Raw genomic sequence first — 19,866 nt, forward strand, 5'->3', positions numbered from 1 at the left:
CCGGCTAGTACTACAATATCTGTCGAACGCATTTTCTGGAGAACAGATAACTGGTGGTAGAATTCATTCTTGATTGCATCCGGGCTGCAATCTGTCGGAGCATAGGCGGAAATGACGAAAAGACATCGTTTCTCACTCCGATTTCTTCTCACTTTGATGGAACCTTCTAATCTAACAGCACATAACCGACTGTTAATGTGGATCCAATCGATTAGTGCTGCCTCAGCTCTAGCGCTTAGTGAGACACTACTCCAGCAAGACCAGACGAAGATGCTACAGGGTCTCCGGATTAACGCACGTAAAACAATCTTTTTCAAGCGACAGATGGAAAGCAAATTTGTAGTACTTCACTGGGGTCTTGAATACGGGTCTCGGATAGACAACAAACGTCGATATTAAGACTTTCCAAAGACATAGCCAACCCTATCTGTTTTCATATCTGCATTAGTGTATGAACGTTGAGGGCAGCCATTTTGAATGGTGCACTTGGTTTCAGAAAAACTGTTTCGGTACTCATATTCGGTGGTAGCATTCAATTTCCAACCAGCCAGTGACTCGAGATCGTTTAGATAGAGCCGAATTTCCACCATATGCGAGTTGCTGTATAAGTTGAAAAATAAGAATACACAAAGTGGGAATAAAAGAGAGTGAATAAATGACGTAGTAAATAATAGTAATAATAATAATAATAATAATAATGTGAATCGTTTGATTATTAATCGAAGCAAGAAAACTATTTTCCATAATTGTCGATAGTTCATCATAATTGTGTGTGGGCTGTGATACTGCCCGGGTGCCCAGACCGAAGCAGGTGGTTTTCTTATAGGGCCACACACCAAGCCTTTGACCTAAAGGTCTAACACACAAGGTAGTAGAGCATCGTAAGGAGATGCAGTCCCATGGTAGCCGGCGACCAAAATTTGGTTTATACACCATTTGTTCCCTCAGAATACTGGAGCTCATGTGCAGCATTGGTTTGGGATCCGGGTAAAGTGCCGGACATTCGCTTTCCGTCTTTTCGATTTCGCAAACAACACCCTCACCACGAGAAGGCAGTGAGTAAGACTTCCCTGACAAAGGCTGTATGCGCATGGTCGTGTGAGAGCATTTCGAGAGGGAGGGAGGGCCCTCCCCACTCTCGGCCATACCAGGGCATTTGGGCGCCTACTGAGATCACTGGATAATTGTAACGGTGTACAACTGACTGACGAGGAAATACCTATCGATAAATTACTGGATTTATACTAATGGCAAATCTTATAATGGGACGAAAAATCTTTTTAAGTCTATGATTTTAAATGGTGTAATAGTTAGTGCTAACTTGTAATGAAAACTATCTTCAAAAATTATTTGTTGTTTAACACTATGTGATTGGGAATCGTAACCAAATATAATTTGTATACTTATTCATTTTTTCCACTTTCATTATGAACTCCGTTCAGATTATGATGCTATAATCACTAAATAACTGTCTAACTAACTCTGAATACTAGTTCATGTATTTATTTCAAACTCCAAATTGGTTGCTGATATTTCTGTTACATCATCAAAATGATACAATCCATAATGTTAACTATATTACTTAAATATTTTACAAAACTTTTATTCTATACTTTCTTAAACTAAACATTTATATTTATCCAAAAGACAAAAGATTAGTTATTTATCAACTTTTTAAGTAAACAGATTTTTTACCGGTGATTCACAATTATAGCATTATATCTGAACTATTATTTAAGTATTTAAATACTGACATATCATGCTTACGCAAAATAACTTTAAAATATGAATATTTACATTGTTCTGAAGGTAAATCACATTTAACCACCCATTAACAAGATGGAATTGATAACTGTGTGGTTATTTATTTACCAATACAGAAGAATTGTTTTTATTACATCTATTTTATAACAACTTGATCACTATTTTGACAATATATCCGTCATCGGTAAAAAAAAACCCACTTAACTGGATGAATAATACATTTGCTTTAAATTTCAAGATTATCTTGTTTTCAGTTAACATAGTTTTTTTTACCAAAATTTTGTGATGATATAAAGTTACGTTAATTTTAACATTTTACAACAGTTAAGAAAGATTCATAAGTATAAATAAAAGTTTACACAATTTAAACAACTTGACTCGAAATATTATAATAATTAGTAGTATTTTTGGTCAAAATCAATTAATACTGGTGACTGCACAATATTTATTACCTAAACCTATAAATAGAAACTTTTAATTGCTTACGGCACTGATCGTTAAGTTGATGATCGGTTGTATACGAAGTCACTGACAAACTTTCAGCTACACTATGTGGATTTTAGAGGTCTCAAGTCCCCAGGTTAGGTGATCTAGTCAAATTTTGATTGTATTTTTTGGACAGCGTCATCAGACATGCCTTGACATATCCTCATTCTGAGCAGAAAATATTTTACGTTATTATACTGGTGTGGTTTACATAAATTTATTGAGATCAGTGATTGTAGTACACGGCAATAAAAGAGAAATAGAAAACAGAAGTCAGTAGTTTTTTTATTAATTATTTTGGTTATTTTTAAGTTGTATTCATCGAAAAATGGTTTCATGTCAATCTTATGTAGTCCGAAATGTAAGTTTTTTACCACCTAGTAATTGTTATTACCTTTTGTTTTTTGAAAATAACAGTCTACTAACTAAAAAGCATTGAAATTACTACATTCTCCACAAAACCCATCTGATAAAAACGTATCACTTAGTTCTCCGTTAAATGTATCTAGGTGATGCACTTATTGTTCTTTATAAATTGTTGGACATTATAGTGTCATACTGCACATGAATTATGCATCTTAATCGTAAAAGTATTTATAATCTCCCCTCTCTCTTTCTGCTGCTCCGATTGGAGATATGTAAAAGGAAGATTGCCGTGATGTAATGAGCGTGTGAAAATATAAAGATCATAGTGATGTATCTATTCATTTCAAAAGTATCTATTGTCTGTACTTCAGTGGTTAACTAAATCTATAAGCATTTATTTTCAATTTAGCCGAAGGAGTTTCGAACAATGTAAGTTTTCCAAGTAAACAAGACGCTCAAGAAATAATCAGAAAAGTAAAATATGCTTTTAATTTGAATGAACAAATTCAACCACATATTCCAGAAGAAATATCAAAGAAAATTTTCATTCGACTATTCAACACCGTTCAGTGGTTGGATAAAGTTTGTCGACATAATATTGTACCTGACTATGACCAACATATGGTGCGTGAGATTGTTGAACCTTTATTGGAAGAGGCTACGCTTGCAACGATTGCAAAAAGATTACAAAATAAAATCGAGTTTTGGAAAGGACTTGGTCCTGCTTGGAATACTCCACCGTAAGTTAAAATTTACTTAGTTAACTATTATTCTGTGACATTTGGTATGCTAATAATTGGCTACACCCCATTCGAGTCTTCAATTTCCTGACTACATGTTTTGTTTTTTATTGTATCATGAAAGTTTCTTTGAAAGCATGTCAATATTTAAATAGATAACAGGTAATCTATAACTTCTGTTATGCCATAAACTATCTTTTTTTATACTCGAAGACAGTTTTGGCAAGAATGGGAATCACCCGAAAATCAGTCGGCCTCTGGACTTTTTTATCCTAGTTCCTGTTTTCTTACTACTGTTCCAGAAATAACTGGCAATTCTCTCGCCTCGTAGCAAGGATAACACCTCCAGATTACTAAGTTTGAATCTAACCGGCCACATTTCTTGCTTTGGTCGACTTTTGAAGGGTGTTGATTAATTAACTGACTTAAGAATACTACTTTCCGAGTTATTAACAGTAAGCAGCCAATGTTGTTTAAAGTCGGTCAGTTTTTTGACGAAACATAGGTGATCAACAATAGTCGGAATGTAAACATGGAAAGTCGAAAAATGTTCCACACTTGTGTTCTTGTTCAGTATTTCGTTTTCAATATTTATTAGTATTAATTTCTTGTTCTGAGTCTATCTGAAATTTTCTGAATACTGAAAGATAATCCATGTTTGTCTTCTAACCAATGCCAAAATGGTTTCTTTACCGTATATAAGATATATATGTGTATATCACAAAAAGTTTGAATAGGATTCAAACTAACAATCTAAACGCCTTTCATGATATTATCCTAACATGCAAAAATGTCCTAACGAGTAATTGATTTTCACGATTAGAACGTGACATTATTATACTTCACGTAACATCCTGCTATCGGTATAACTTGTAAATTGTTTTACCATCTTACAATCGATTGTCATTTTTGAGTTATATGTAACAATCATCTCAATGTAAAGATTATAAACGCTAACTTTTGATCATACTATCAATAACGCTTTAACAAAAAGTCCTTGGAACATTTTATATAAACTACAAATGCTTTTATTTGATTATTTATTTCATTCTGAAACTGGTTTTATCGGTTAAGTATTATTGATTTGTTTATATTTGATAATGTAGCCCGCATGATTTTCAGTTAACAAAACGAAACCTTGACAGAAAATGTAGTCACATTGTGCTTTCTTAATATAAGTTCATAATTTTTACGACATATAATAATGTATGTATACAAATACTGGTGTCTTTTTCATGAAATTTACCAAGTAAAGTAACATAAAATGGTTAATTATTATACATATGACATTGACTGGTTAAGAACACTTTATTTAGGTAGACATTTTAAGAAAACAATATAGATTTTTCGAGTGCGCTACTCTCTCTAGAAGTTCAAATAAACTTATGTTCTGGAACGTTCAAAGATGGTTTATTGTTAAAGACTGTTTAGCATATTCAAAATGTGTAAACATTTATTTAATAAGAATAAGAGAATGCAGCGAAGAAATTTTTCTTTTCGATGAAATCATTTACTTAAGCTGTACACTCGTATATATAGTTATATGGAAAATATATTTCTATAGGAGGATAGAAAAGATTGCATCATAAATTTATTAAGCCTTTCCTCTGAAGATTCCATTCGGATGTACAAAGCATTTTTAGCTGAAGTGCAAACATCATATGGATATTTCACATATTTGAAGTATTTTTAGTAAGTTAATTCTAAAAGTTCTTAAGGAGTACAGATTTAACAAAATACTGGAAGTAAAGTTTCTCTTTATGTACCAACTTTATCTAACTGACCAGGTATTTCACAAAACTAATTACATGACAAGCATTCTAATTAACTGCAACAAGGGATTTAACTCACAGTCTTCCCTGAACGATGTTAGAAGCATACTGTCTATTTATTATTATTATTATTATTATTATTGTTATTATTATTAATGGCTTTATTCAATAATAATTATACATATGAACGTAGCGATGAACATTATTGTTGAGTACAGAACAACAGTATATTAGAAAGTGTAGTTCAGGCTAAGTTAGCTACTAAATATCATCGATTAGTCTTTTAAGCACTGGTTACCCGGAGATAGTTGATTCTAATCCTTTTCCGGTTCAGAATTTTCCATAACCTCACTCGTCATTGTCATTGTTTGCAAGACGCATCTTCTTAAGCAAGAATATCATAGACAGTTCAATTGCAGATATCTTTTATACAGGCTACAAAGAGTTGAGGACATAAAATACTACATTATACTACTAATACTATTACCTTGTGCTTCGTATTACAATGCTTGTGAGTGGATGACCATTTGATAAAGTTCATTTTAACTATTTAGTTATGGTAAGTAAGGAAGGAGTCCAACCATGGAATCAAGAGACCTATGACTTCATATGGTTTGAGTTTATCTATAAGAAGCTGATGGTTAGCCAAGTCAAATATCTTAGATATGTTAGAATACGTTCATAGAACTAATTTGTGCAAAACTACGTTGAGCAAAAAATGTTAAATAAGCCTAGTTAACAAGTCATGCACGATCTAGCTCTTAGGAATTTGTTTTACAAACATTTAATAAGTTTTTCGACAGGTAATTTCTCTAATATTTTTCCACCTACTTTTAAAATGATCTTAGGGATAATTAATGTGATAATATTGGGTCTATAATTATGCTTGTTCATCTTATTTTGGTAATTCAATTTAAAATTTCATATGGAATTTTCCAACACCAAGGATAAACGTCTGTTCTCAGAGAAAGCGTAAACAGTTTAGATAGTAGTAATTGGATAACAATTCCTCCTTATTTGAAGTAAAAGGATGGACTCTCGTCTACTCCGTTATTTCTTGAAGCGTTAACTAAATTTATGGTCTAGTGATTTAGGAATAATTAAAAGAACGGACTTCATTTAGTTGTTCGTTAAATGTGGTACTTCCAACCTACTGTGATCTACCAAACATATCCCTTAAGAGGTTAGTGATGATTTCAAAGTTCTCTATAGCTTTTTATTTATATCCTTCCTTCGTTCGGTTACAAATGCTAGTTATATTTTTGGCTGTAGAAATAACGTAACTGACCCGCAAGGGTTTTAATTTGTTACTATATTTAACTGATACGAATAGAACATATCAGTTGTTTCTCTACTGGAAATTCTTCATATTTATTCAGGTGTGACTATACAATCTATGTTTTTATTTATCAACACATTAGTGTGCACTCTCAGCTAACCACTGTATTTCTACTTGTGCAATAAAGGCTCTCCTGATTTTTGGGTTATCAATTAAAGATTTTAACATATTCTCAATTTATACTGAAAATCCCAACATATGTTTTTCCTAAATGTTTGAATTCAATCCATTTGTCTTTAAGTGGATTCTATGTAAACTCTGATAGTCAGCAAAAATAGCTAATCCATCAAGAAATGAAAATAACTACCTTATTCACAAATGTCACTTCGTCACTGAGTGATAACCAATTTCAATTTCTCTATGTCCGAATCCTGATCAAATGTTATTTGTCAACGTGTAGTGTAGTTATTGGTATATGTCTCGGATTCCTAGTGCACTTTGTTTGACGTTTCGTGGTTTGAGACAACAAAAAGTAGCTAAGAACGTTTTCGCCAAGTGGTAAATATCAACAAGACCTCGAGAGGACTGGTAGTACTCGAACACATGTTACCCAGTACTATAATTAAGGAACCTCTCATCTAGCTATTCAGACTACGGATGACCTCCTGTAAGTAGAAACGTCTATAATCATCAGTCACTGAATGGTTACAAATGTGGTTTTATCTCATCCTTAATTCTGATCGAATTATATCGAGGTAATAAAAACGGCAAACTACTGACCACTGAGTAAGCTTTTATTCTAATGACGAAAACGTCTAAACTAGTGTCATTTACTTTTCTCAACTTCCACTCGTTTTAACTGTTACTTTTTTATAATATAATTCGATCACTAAATTGTTAAGAGATTTTAGAATCTATAAAATAGCATAGCAATTATTTCATTTTAAGTTATTCTAACGCTTATATATGATCATGACATTTTTGCGAGAATATGAGACTACGTAAATTCTCCCAGCTTTTCGGAATAAATATTGGTCATCTTATTTTTTTTTGTAGTTTCAAGTAAATTCAGCATTAGGTAGGAAGTTAATAATAAATACATTTTTTGTTATATTTCAGTGAGCAGAAAACTGTATTTCCAACGTTTCGTGACTTAATGTAGGCCACTTCTTCGGAGTATGGAGATGGGTTATATTAAGTCACGAAACGTCAGAAATACGTTTTTTTACTCATTGGGGTATCACAAAAAATTATTATTGGTTACTTAGTTTACGTATTCACTTTTCGCTTGCTTGATACGCAAAATATCTTCTAAACAAAGTAATATAATGACTACCAAATATGGAAATCAGTAAAAACAGTTGTTTTAAGATTACTTATCTATAACTTTAATGGTTTTTTACGTTTCATTCTGAATTTATTTTGTTTATTTTTAGTGAAAGATGGAGCGAACATCTCGCTCGTTATTCCCCACACTTTGCCTCTAAATCTGTTAATAAACGCCAAACATGGCATGCCGAAGCTAACATAGTAACGCCAAGCGTGGTAAGTTTCATCAACTAGCATTATATATTAATTGTTCAGCTAAATGAATTTAAGATCCTTGAGCTTCTAAATAAACAACTTTATATTAAGAAAACTATGGTTTGATTACGAACTTGGTAATCTTTGAACACAACACTTCTACAATTTCACCTCTATCTGTTGTAACGTGTGGACTGCAGGTTAGATGCGCAGCGTATTTATCGATCGATCCAGTAACACGTAAAACACGTAATGAACGGCCTATGGTTTTTGATTGGCCCCGCTTCCCTGTCTAGCCCAACCAGTTGAGTCCAGAACGCAAGTCTTAACCTCTGAGATATGAATCATTATATTTCAGACATACTCTATTTATGTACCAACCAACCAGACCACATCGTACCATAAAATAGAAAACAACATTTGTACAATATTTGACAGGTGAAATGAATATCGACCAATAGAAATGTCCATTTAACGTCCAGGGACACCATTAGACTTAACACGACAATTATTGGTATATTCCTCTGCATCCCTAACACTATCGGCCAGTAATCTAGGATATTTACCATTCTATCCATCGATATCTCTCTTAGTCTCTGGTTAAAAACTAGATTAAATTACTAATTAGCTTCAGAGCACTTACGCCAATTTTTAACTTGATTCTATAACTCCCGGGACTTATTAAATTTTATATTTTTAAAGCTAAACATTTAACTTACACTATATTTTATATTGGACAAGATTGAAAGATTATGAATTAAACCCAAATCTTCTAACACATATCCATCATATATGTGTATACTGTTGATAATACATTTGCAAATTGAGAAATATCATGAATTCTCAGAGTACCAATAAAATATAGTAATTCAGCATTTTATTCTTGTGAGAAAACGGCCACTTTACCAACGTTATACCAATAAGTAATTGTTTATGTATTAAGAAAAAAATAATAAATCTTGAGAATTTCTTTTCTACAAACGTTTTTTTTAGAATATGTAACCAACGGTAGAAAATTATTGGCAATAATAATAATAATTATTATTACTATTATTATTACTGTTACTATTATTATTGTTGTTATAAACAGAAGAAGAAATTTGATTGATCGTATTCAACATCTCAGAAATATAAATCATAGTAATAACAGTAATGATGATTAAAATTAGAATTTAAAATATGGAATTCAGTTTATTCACCATTCACATAAATAAATAAATAAGAATTTGTCAAAAAGACACTAATCATGTAAATTTTGCATTGATTTCATGATACCTTATTTTTCATTATGATCATATTAATACTATTAATAACACTTAGCTATCTAGTAATAGTAAATGATAGAATGTTTAGTAATATGTGTATCAGGATCTATAACTTAATTGTGGTTTAAATAAGAATAAATACTATCGACAAATATAATATGAAAGATGCTTTACTTCTTTGTTTTAGCTAATTTTACTGTTGAACCACCTAATTCATGAATACTATGTAAAAACTAATCAATTTCTTAAAATTACCTGGACCACTTTTCATTTGAGTCAGCTACGGATTGTGATATAAACGATCGCGAACTACTCTACTAAATGAAAATGGATGAACAGTGATTTATAGAGTTTCCATGCACTCAGAACCACATTTCTGAATGTATTTACATTCTTAGTAAATAAATGTATTCAACTATTGTGATCAGATCAAATCAGCTTACTATTCAGCGTGAAAACATAGAAAAGATTTGTAAAGCCTCAGTATGATTAACTAGACGTATTTTGATGGCACTACTGTTTAATTTCCAACATTCTGAACTGTCCAAATCAATATCATCTATCCTCTTTTATGTTTAGTGCTAATTATTAGCAGTTCACAATAATATTTGTTTTTGATTAACCCATTAAGTCACTATTGTTGAATGAGCTTAATACCATCTCATCCCTTAAAATTTAAACTTGGTAATTCTATTAGTAATTATCAATTTTGTCATAATATAAATGAATATATATGAATCATTTGGTCGATATTTCTTCAAAACATTTCCTCTATTCACACAGTCTCAAGTTACGCATAATACATGCACTCCACATTCTGAGTTCCATATGACATCCAGTAATAATAAATTGGTTTTTTTCATTAAACTTTTACCAACAGACTTATAATTTTTAATTTCTCGCTAAATATTCAATCGAACTAAACATGGTTACTACTTCGAGGGACTTCAAAAAACTAAATAAACAACTTAATTCTCTGATGTTGGAGATGCAGAAGAATTTGATAATTATACTAAAAGGACTCAAAAAACAAACAAATTGATCCATTTCTCATGAAACCAATTCCTAGAAATTAAACTGAATTAACTTTCATCTGCTAAGTAATTGATTATACTAAAAGAGCAGACTGAAGCCGTTGTTTATAATATACACAAAGCATTCAACTACGATCATTCAACTGTTCACAAAACATTAGTCAGTAATTAGAATAACAATGACGAAATAATCAACATCATTCTATCATTAATTCAGCATTTCTCAGTCATTTCATTTCATTTACATCATAGAATTTGTTTTACAGAATAACGTGTAATTTATCGTCGATTTCTTTTCTTTTTTCTTGTCATAATTATATCCTTTTTTATAGGGAGATGTTGAAATAAAAGTAGTAAGTTATATTCCATTTTAAATATATTATTGTTTTCTGTATGAGTTAATTCATACTACTATTTTTCTTGAACAAATCATATCAATTATATCATTAAATAAATAAGAATGGTGGCATTATTTTGTAAGTTAATTATTGTTTTATTTTGTATACACCTGAAATGTCTATGAGCAAATTAAAAACGACTCTATTTATAAGTCATTAACAAGAAAACTTGAAAAGGGGTTTCTTTTTTTTTGCTAGATTATGTCGTTAAAATTTAGGATCAAAGGTATCTTTATTGATTGACATGTTTAGGGAAATTAACTCGAAATTATTAAAAGACAAAATAAACTTATGATTATCAATATTATAATATAATCCCCTTTATGAGTCATATTTTGATATTCTGATGAAGTTTTCAATGAATAAGGATTTTTTTCAAGGTAAATACATATTGAAAGTTTTATTTATTCTTAAGGATGTTAATCTTCACTAGTTCAACAAGACATTATCATTAATTATTGAAAAAGTGCTTATTCTTAACGTTTCTCAAACTCTTTGACTTGATTCAAATTGATCTTCTTAGAATATTACACCAGTTTATTTTTCCGGATTTAGTAAAATGACAGTTCGACGATTTCAATGTATCCACTGAATAGAATAAAACACCACTTAGATGAAAACTGGAACGTTTTTGACCGATTTTATACTTTTCAGGGAGCAGTAAGCAAACCTTTATACTCGTAGTATTAAAACGTTCAGATCATGTCGTTATCAAATAGTATGGCTATTGTTCTTCGTAGAATCGCGAATCCTCACTACATTATTTCGAAAATGTAGTGAAAAGATGAAATTGGTCTAAAATATACGGTATACTTGTTCATATCATTTGGAAAACGTTGATCACTATTTAATTAAGTAATTGGACAAAGTTGTTAAAGATAAAACGATATGAAATACGATAATTTCACTTGAACATAGTCAAAATAATAGAATGTTTCTTTCTGACTTTCAAGATTCTTTAACTTTCATTTTCTTCAAACTATACATCAAAGTAAATTCACAAAACTTTGAGCTGTAGTAACTAAAAATGACTAGTCTATCTTAAGCTAATACTCCTTTGTTATCCAAATGTCTTGGTAATCAGTACCATTTTTATGCCCAAGTACTTGTAAAGTTTAGCTGTATATATTATATATTACCAACTTATTATAGACAGAGTTATATTGTCGAAAAATATCACTCTTCTCATTAATTTTATGGGCTAAACATGAAAGTCTGTATTATCTGTAAGGTTTGCATTGCATTAAATTTCTAACCATTTTCAATAATATAATTTAAAGTCCATGTAAATTTAAAAATATTGTTTCTTCTCAGACACAAACAATCTCACCACGCCATTCTCCTATTCCTTCTGAACGAGCCAGAACTCCTTCACCCGTGCGTCAAATTGGTAAGTGAAGGTAATCACTTCTACATAAAACTCTAAAAGTGAAATCAAGTCGAATAATCTTTATGTGTAGTGTTTTAATCTTTATATGTTATGTTTCATTTGAAGAATGTATATGATCACCGGGAAACTTCAAATAGATCAACTGTTAATGCCCATATAAATAAATTGAATAGATGTCAGATAGTTTTTTTTTAATTTCTCTTCCACTTAAATTTTAAGATGAAATAACTTTCATCAAAAATTGTCCAATCAATTTATTTGAAACTTGAATACCATACGTTATAACTTAATGCATCACTAATATACTACTTGGTACACAGATTAAATATCACAAAACCCATGAAATGTAGAAATTAACTTTTATCGAAGATTTATTATTAATTATACAGTATTTCAAATTACAGTAACTGAAATATGGAAACTCGCTTGAATTGACTTGAGATAGATTTTTCTCGAGAAGATAATGCTATATCGAAATCGAAGTAAACATAATTCTAATACCTGTTCTTCTTAGCGATCTTTCTGCTTATTTACGTACGCTTTCTGACTACATCGAAACTCAATTGTGATCAAAGTATAGAATCACTGATAGATGTTTCCGGAATCTGTAACTAATTTGGTTTAGATTCCGGATCATTTCTACTCTGAAATACAGTGATCTCCATGTAGTAGTCTAGTCAGTCGAGATATGGCAGCAGTATTCAGTATATAATTTGTTACCACGAGTGTGTTTTCTTATGTTGTGTGGTTGTTTGATTTTAATCGAGTTATTCTAAATGCCTATAATTTATAGTGTTTGTAAGATTAAACCGGTTACTTTTTCTAGGCACGGAAACCGTACCTATGGACAATGTGAATACAGCAGTATTAAATCTTACTAATGGTAATCCAACTATTTCGTATTTTTGGTTATTATTATTATTATTATCAACAAACGGGCAAAAGAGATTATGTATGCTTTTACATATATTTGCACTTTTCTTGTAAGATTTTATATGAGCTCTATAGCATTTTGTCTTAATCAGTTCCATATACTTAACACCACACCTATCATCTTTCTTCGTAGTTACAGTGGAAAAATCTCCAGAACAAAGAGTGAAGTCAATGGATCAACGTAGTAGCCACCCTCAGCGTCGTTGGGATTCTGAAGAAAAGTACACAATTATATATGTTTCAATCATTTATTTGTTCACGTGATATATTCTCAACTTATTTTATGTTGTTAACATAAATGATAAATAAGTTATGTTTAAAACTTTTGATCTTCCTAATTTGAAAGTACTTTCTCCATTATATTTCCATGATCAGATGTTTTTGTATATTTTATTACTATAACTAAGAGTAAATTAACTCTGACTCAGTTGCAGTATACTAGTATATATATGTATACTAATATACTACTGACATACATATCAAAGAAACAAAGGAGTTATGTTATAACTTGTGAACCTATGTGCCCTGTATATTAGATAACGCAACGATACCGCCAATCAGAGAGTAGCGAATTATAGACCGAACCAGTGACACATAAAACACGTGCGAGCAGCCTAGAGTCCTGCTTCCCGCCTAGCCCAGCCAGTTGGGTCCCGAACACCAATTTCAGCCTCTGCAATATGAATCATTTATTTCAAACATACAGGATTTATATACCAATCAAACAGACCACAACGTACCATAAAATAGAAAATAACATTTGTACAATATTTGACCAAAAGTGACTGTGAATGAGGGAGATAGTAATCAATAGACAGGGCATAACTCAAGAATGGTAAATCGTATAATACTAGTCTATTAGTCAAATAAAAGCTTATAATAAGAGCGATATGAATATGAACAGTTTAGTTGCATAACAATTATACGATAAAAATATACTGATAGTATTGTTCCATGAATGGATCCCAATAATTACCATTCATTATTCTTATCGGGATATAACACCCCCTCCTTTTTGAAGGCCCGGATTTTAAATTTTCCGAGTTTATCCTCCCCCACGGAACAGTGTTGGATCCTCATATTCCCAAGTTACAATTAATTTGACTTCATTTAAAACATATTTGTCACATTGAACAGAGAATTTACTGAAAGTGGTTAAATGGTGAGGACCAACGACGCTTGATATGAGGTCATCAAAGTTTGATTCTTCTGAAACATTGTCGTCGAATTTCTTGAAAATCTCATTAGTAGGTAGTCGATCACTAGAATAATCAGAACCTATCAAAATTTTATTAGGTTCTTGATTATCGTTTGATGCATCCGACAAATTTTTCTCATTTTTGCAAGAAATTTGATCAAAAGCATAGGAGTCATTAAGATAACTCATATTTGATAAAACAACTAGAGAACTCCAATAAGTAGATTCATCATAAAATTTTGGTGTGGAATGATGAACTCCATTTGATGCAACGGTCTTCATTATGCCGCTTAATTCATTTTCTGTCTCTTCGCGGGCGGCTACTGCAATAATTTCATGAGCATTTAATAAGACGTCGTCTGTCTGTGAGCTGGACAAGTCAGTGTTTGTACATGGTGTTTCGGGGGCAATTAGATTTGAACCCACAGGGCATGTCTGTGAAATGGATATTTCTGGACCACTGGGCGGATCATGAATGACTGCTACTGCTTCGCTTACATCACTGCTCGTCAAGGATTCATAGAGGCCCTTATCGACACATCCATACGTCCTGCAGTCATTTTCCAGCGCGGTATGTAAATTAGAAATTAATTTATCAACTTCTGTTACATCTCCAAAACATGGATGATTTAGCAGCCGTGTGCGTAAATTGTCTAAAATATTCAACTGGGTATTTTTGAAACGCTGCTGTTGTCGCTCAAATAACAACTGTAATTGATCGGAAGAGATAGTCATTTTCTGAATCAGCGCGGTAATGAGAAATACTGTATGATTAATTAACAACCAATGTCTTCCAAGAACACCGATGACCAATCTGGATGCTGATTGCTTGAAATAATTAGACTGAATTTCGTCCAATTACAGGCTGACGTTGAAGATTGAGGGTTCAAAATTTGTTTCCTACCCCGTCGCTAATTGTTATAGCTTGTGAACCTGTGTGCCCTGTATATTGAATAACGCAACGATACCGCCAATCAGAGAGTAGCGAATTAGCGATCGAACCAGTGACGCATAAAACACGTGCGAGCAAGTTAGTTGGTGTTAATTTGAAGAAACACTTGAAATCAGGAATTTGTTGTCAATTACTTTGTATTAATTTACAACTGACCAATTACTGTAAACTATTGTTGTATTAAAAATGACTCAATCCATTAAATAGTAATGCATCGTATGGCTGTAGTCACCGTTAACATGATTTATTTCAAATGTATAATAAGTCGTATGCACAAGTAAGTTTCATGTGTCACATGTACCAATAATGAACTTCTTCGAGTTATTGCTTCACGATTAGCATGACTGCGTAGTATTGTTATGATATCAAATATCTGATCCAAATAAATTGTTACGCTAAATTCTGTCAGAAGTAATTCAGTAATTTTGTTATCTATGCTTTTAGATGGTGTGTTGTAAATGTACTACATGTAGGTGCAAAACCTCAAGAGCTAACTGTACAACCAGGCGATGTTCTACAAGTAAGCCATTATTTTAAATACGGAACCACTGCTTTTTGACTTACTTTTAAAGAGCTAGTAATAATTAATGCTTAGTGTAATATTTATTCTGTCTGAGTTGTTATATTTGCCTCCATTATATTTTTTCATTTGTCCTACGGATAAATATTTTTCCAGTGTGTAAAGAATTCCGCATGAAATTGATTTTCATTATAAGAAAGGTTTTACTGTATTCTATATATTCATAGTTATGTTTCTTAACTCAAATCTATATTACACTGCAATAAAATACTCATCACTAAGTACAACGAAACTTTACCAACATAATAAGAAACCTCTGAAAGTATGAAAAAGTAATTTTCAATCAGCTTACATGATATGGTACATCAAGAACCATGGCATTATGTACTAATAGTGATCAGTATCAAATCAGTGTTTGAATAACCTCCACTTTCATATCATAACATTTTTATTACATAATTAGATACATTTTACTAAATATTTCTTACTGGTTTACAAAATATGATGCTACAATTAATCAAATGTTAAATCTGCAACGGTAACTAGCTGTTAATTTGAAATAGTTGATATTCTTAGCGGAAGCATGTTGTATTTAACTTTCTGACCGGCACTTGATTTTTATGTCTTCATATTTTTATAATTAAGTATAGTGAACATGCATCAATCAACTTTTTCTTCACTTTAATGAAATCGTTTCAAAATAAAAGCGGTGTTATTATCGCCATGGTTTATGACAGAAGTCATTATCAGACTGGTAGAAGCTTAGCTAATATATGAAATTCAGTTTTACATAAAGAAAATCCTGTAGCTGGTATTAACTCTTAACCATAAACTTTTTTTAACACAAACATGGATAACTACTCTTTACTTGTGACTTTTTGAGTTTTTAGATTAAAGCAAAATTGTAACCTCGAGGCAGTAAATAAACTCCTATCCTGCCAATTACATACTTAAATAATTCAGTGTATACAAGAGTAACTTATTTTAAGATGACTCTATAACAAGGACAACATATCATAGGTTAGTGGACAATGTTTCCTGATATCTGAAGTTTCGTCATATTCGATTCAAGGCCCCATGCTTAAATTAATCATTTATATATACCTTTTTCGAACCAAATAAAATTGAGATGAGTTATGTAAATTCAGATCACATCTGATGGCAAAATATTGAAACGGTCTATGTTAAATTACGTAGCATACTAGCAATCTTCTGATGTTTTTCTTAGATTCACAAACTCTACATACTATTCACTACATATTTTGTTAATAGTATCCAGTTGATCATTTCATAGAATGCTTACAGTTGTGTGGGTTTGATACTATGTAGTATTGAACTAATGTTAATGTCTATTTTGACTGTAGTTACTATTTTTAATATAAGAAAAATACGAACTCATAAAGCATTTGGTTGAAGGCATTCACATTTTGAGAAGGAAATGTTTCAGATCATAAATATAAGTCTTCCAATTCATTTTCAAGTTTGATGAAATATTCTATAATTGTTTCTTCACTTGTTGGTTTAGATTCTAAATAGCAGTAAAGGTGATTGGTGGTTATTACAAAATGATGCAGGAGAATCTGGTGAAGTACCTGCTTGGAAATTAAAAGCTTATAATTATCGACCGGATCATCCAACTACAGCTGGATTAAAGAAAACTCCATCGATGAATAATTTATTCAGTAGAAAATCTACTGAAACATTTGGAAATGATAATGATAATGTTAGTTTGGAAAATCATTCCAATTTCCAGTCACAAAGAAATAATTCACATGCGCCCAAAAGTATACTACGTGATAAGTCTCCAACTAGGCAAACAGATACTTCTGTTTTAAATTTAAGTATACCTAATTCACCCACAGGACAAAATTCTAACAATAATAATAGAATTATGAATGATAATTTTAATACCAATGCTAATAATAACGTTATGTATATAACACCATCACAACTTCAAGAAGCAATCAAAATTAATAGTAATTTGCCAATGATATTAATTCCAGTGCCTAGTTTATATAGTAATAATTCCGATATGTCAGCGATTAATTGGTCTAATCTAATTAACCCAAATACAAATGGTGCTGAGTTAGCGAGAACTCCCAATCCTGGTGCATTAGGACCAGGCTGGAAACCAGCTCCAATATTGAGTACTTCAGCAAGTAAATTTCCCTATTATTGATTTTATACATTCATTATATTGCAAATTTCATTGGGTTTTTATTATTTTAGCATACTTGACAGGACATTTTTCCGTTTTCTGTACGTACTTAATGTTAATTGAACTTTGTCAGTTCCTATGAAAATGTCTAGTTGACGATACTCCATTAGGAAAGGTCATTAAGGTTTCCAAACTTACAATATTTAATTAGAAAATGATATTATAATTCATCTGAAATTTAGGGCACGTTTAAAGAGCTTTACATTAAACAGCTTACAGAATTTAACTAAATTATGAATATGGTTTTCGGTGCAGTAGTATCAAACTGTCGACCACCTAAAGTATATAATTAGATTATTTATCGTGTTAATAGACATTTTTCAAATAGATTAGTACATCTCTCAGCTGAATAAACTGTCAAGTCTATGCATAAAAACAATGATGTAATGTTCTAATACTAGTTTTTAAGCAATGATTGTAAACTTTTCATTCTAATAAAAAGGTAGAATCTCACAAATCTGGATCTTTTCATAATTTTGAACAAAGCAAGGATAAATAGTATGATTTGGAAATAGATATAAGTGTATGCATTTTTATGGTTTCTCTCCGACTGCAAACTGTCTAGAATTACGAATAATTATGGGGTTAAAAAAAGATGAGTGATATCCTTTAGTTTAGGTGGTTGAAATGAAAATCTACAATGAAATAACAGGCCAGAAAATATGACATAGACGACATTTCACATTATTATTAAGATGCATGCACATTTATATACGGAAGTATTAACCAAATAAAATGAAAACATGTAAAGTAGTAGATAATAATACTAAAACTGGGAACAAGTGATTACACAATTGACCGACATACTTAAAATAAAATCAGCTCATTGATTTATTTCGATAATGTAATAAGAAAACGAAGATTATCAAAACTATGTGATATATTAGCGCAATACATTTATGCAACATTTTTACAAAAGCTGTTCCCTAAAATATAACTGAATATTGTTCTGGTTTCTAACACAAGTAACACCAAGTAAATAGGACATTTCGTGTTCCAGTGCATTAACAATATACAATAATGTTAATATTCCTTTAAGATACCTTTAAGATATAACAAATGTTATTGTGGGTTGAGAACAAAAATTGATGTAAGCACTTCTCTCTATTCATAAAACTTGAATTATTTCACTATCATCAATACTAGTATAAATATTCTGAAATTTTTGTCTACATTACATGTCAAAATCCATATAACTATACATCTGACTATTTCTAATGTTCAGTTTTAATTTCATATATAGTGATATCTTTTCATGCTTTCATCAATTGTTTTGTTTTCTTTTTTAACTTTTGACCTAACCATAATCATTGTTATCACCATGTGATGTATTCATTGGTAAATGAAGCTGAAGGTTAGTTATTTGCTTATATTATTCATAATTAACTAATTAAAAGGATAAATCATTAAATGTTAATATTGACAGTTGAACCGTTTAACTAATTTCTTTTGTGTGAAAATTAGTTTTCCTGAATAGTAGCAATAATGTTTTCCTACACATTGTAATTTCTATGCAAATCAGTTTTATACAGCGTTAAACTAATGTTGGAATTTTAAATTTTCTCTTAAATAAAAATGTAGTCATATTCTCAATTTTCTACTCCACAAGTTCGTACAAAAATCTCCGACTTTTCTGAGCTACTAATCGAAGTCATATAGAAACGTATAAGCCTTTTGATAGACCTTATTAAGTTAATTGACCACAGACTTTAGGTTTCATGGGTCAAAATCGATCGATTTGGATAAAATGCTGGTATAATTTGGCGTTTTTCCTATTATGGTACGAACTCAAAATGTTAATCTATCATTTTATAATCTGAAACTTTCGTGGAAACTGTAAAATATCTGATCATTTACGAAGAAAATGAGTATAGTGCGTAGCAGCTATCATTGTTTGATTCATTATTTGAAACCCCTTCATTGAGTCCACACATGCCCCGAAAAATGGATTTCTGTTAATTCTCATTTTATTTGTTATATTTCAAGATATTTAATAAAAACATATAGAACTAGCTCATCAGAAACTG

This window comes from Schistosoma haematobium, chromosome 1 (genome assembly GCF_000699445.3).
Source record: "Schistosoma haematobium chromosome 1, whole genome shotgun sequence".
Taxonomy (NCBI): Eukaryota; Metazoa; Platyhelminthes; class Trematoda; order Strigeidida; family Schistosomatidae; genus Schistosoma; species Schistosoma haematobium.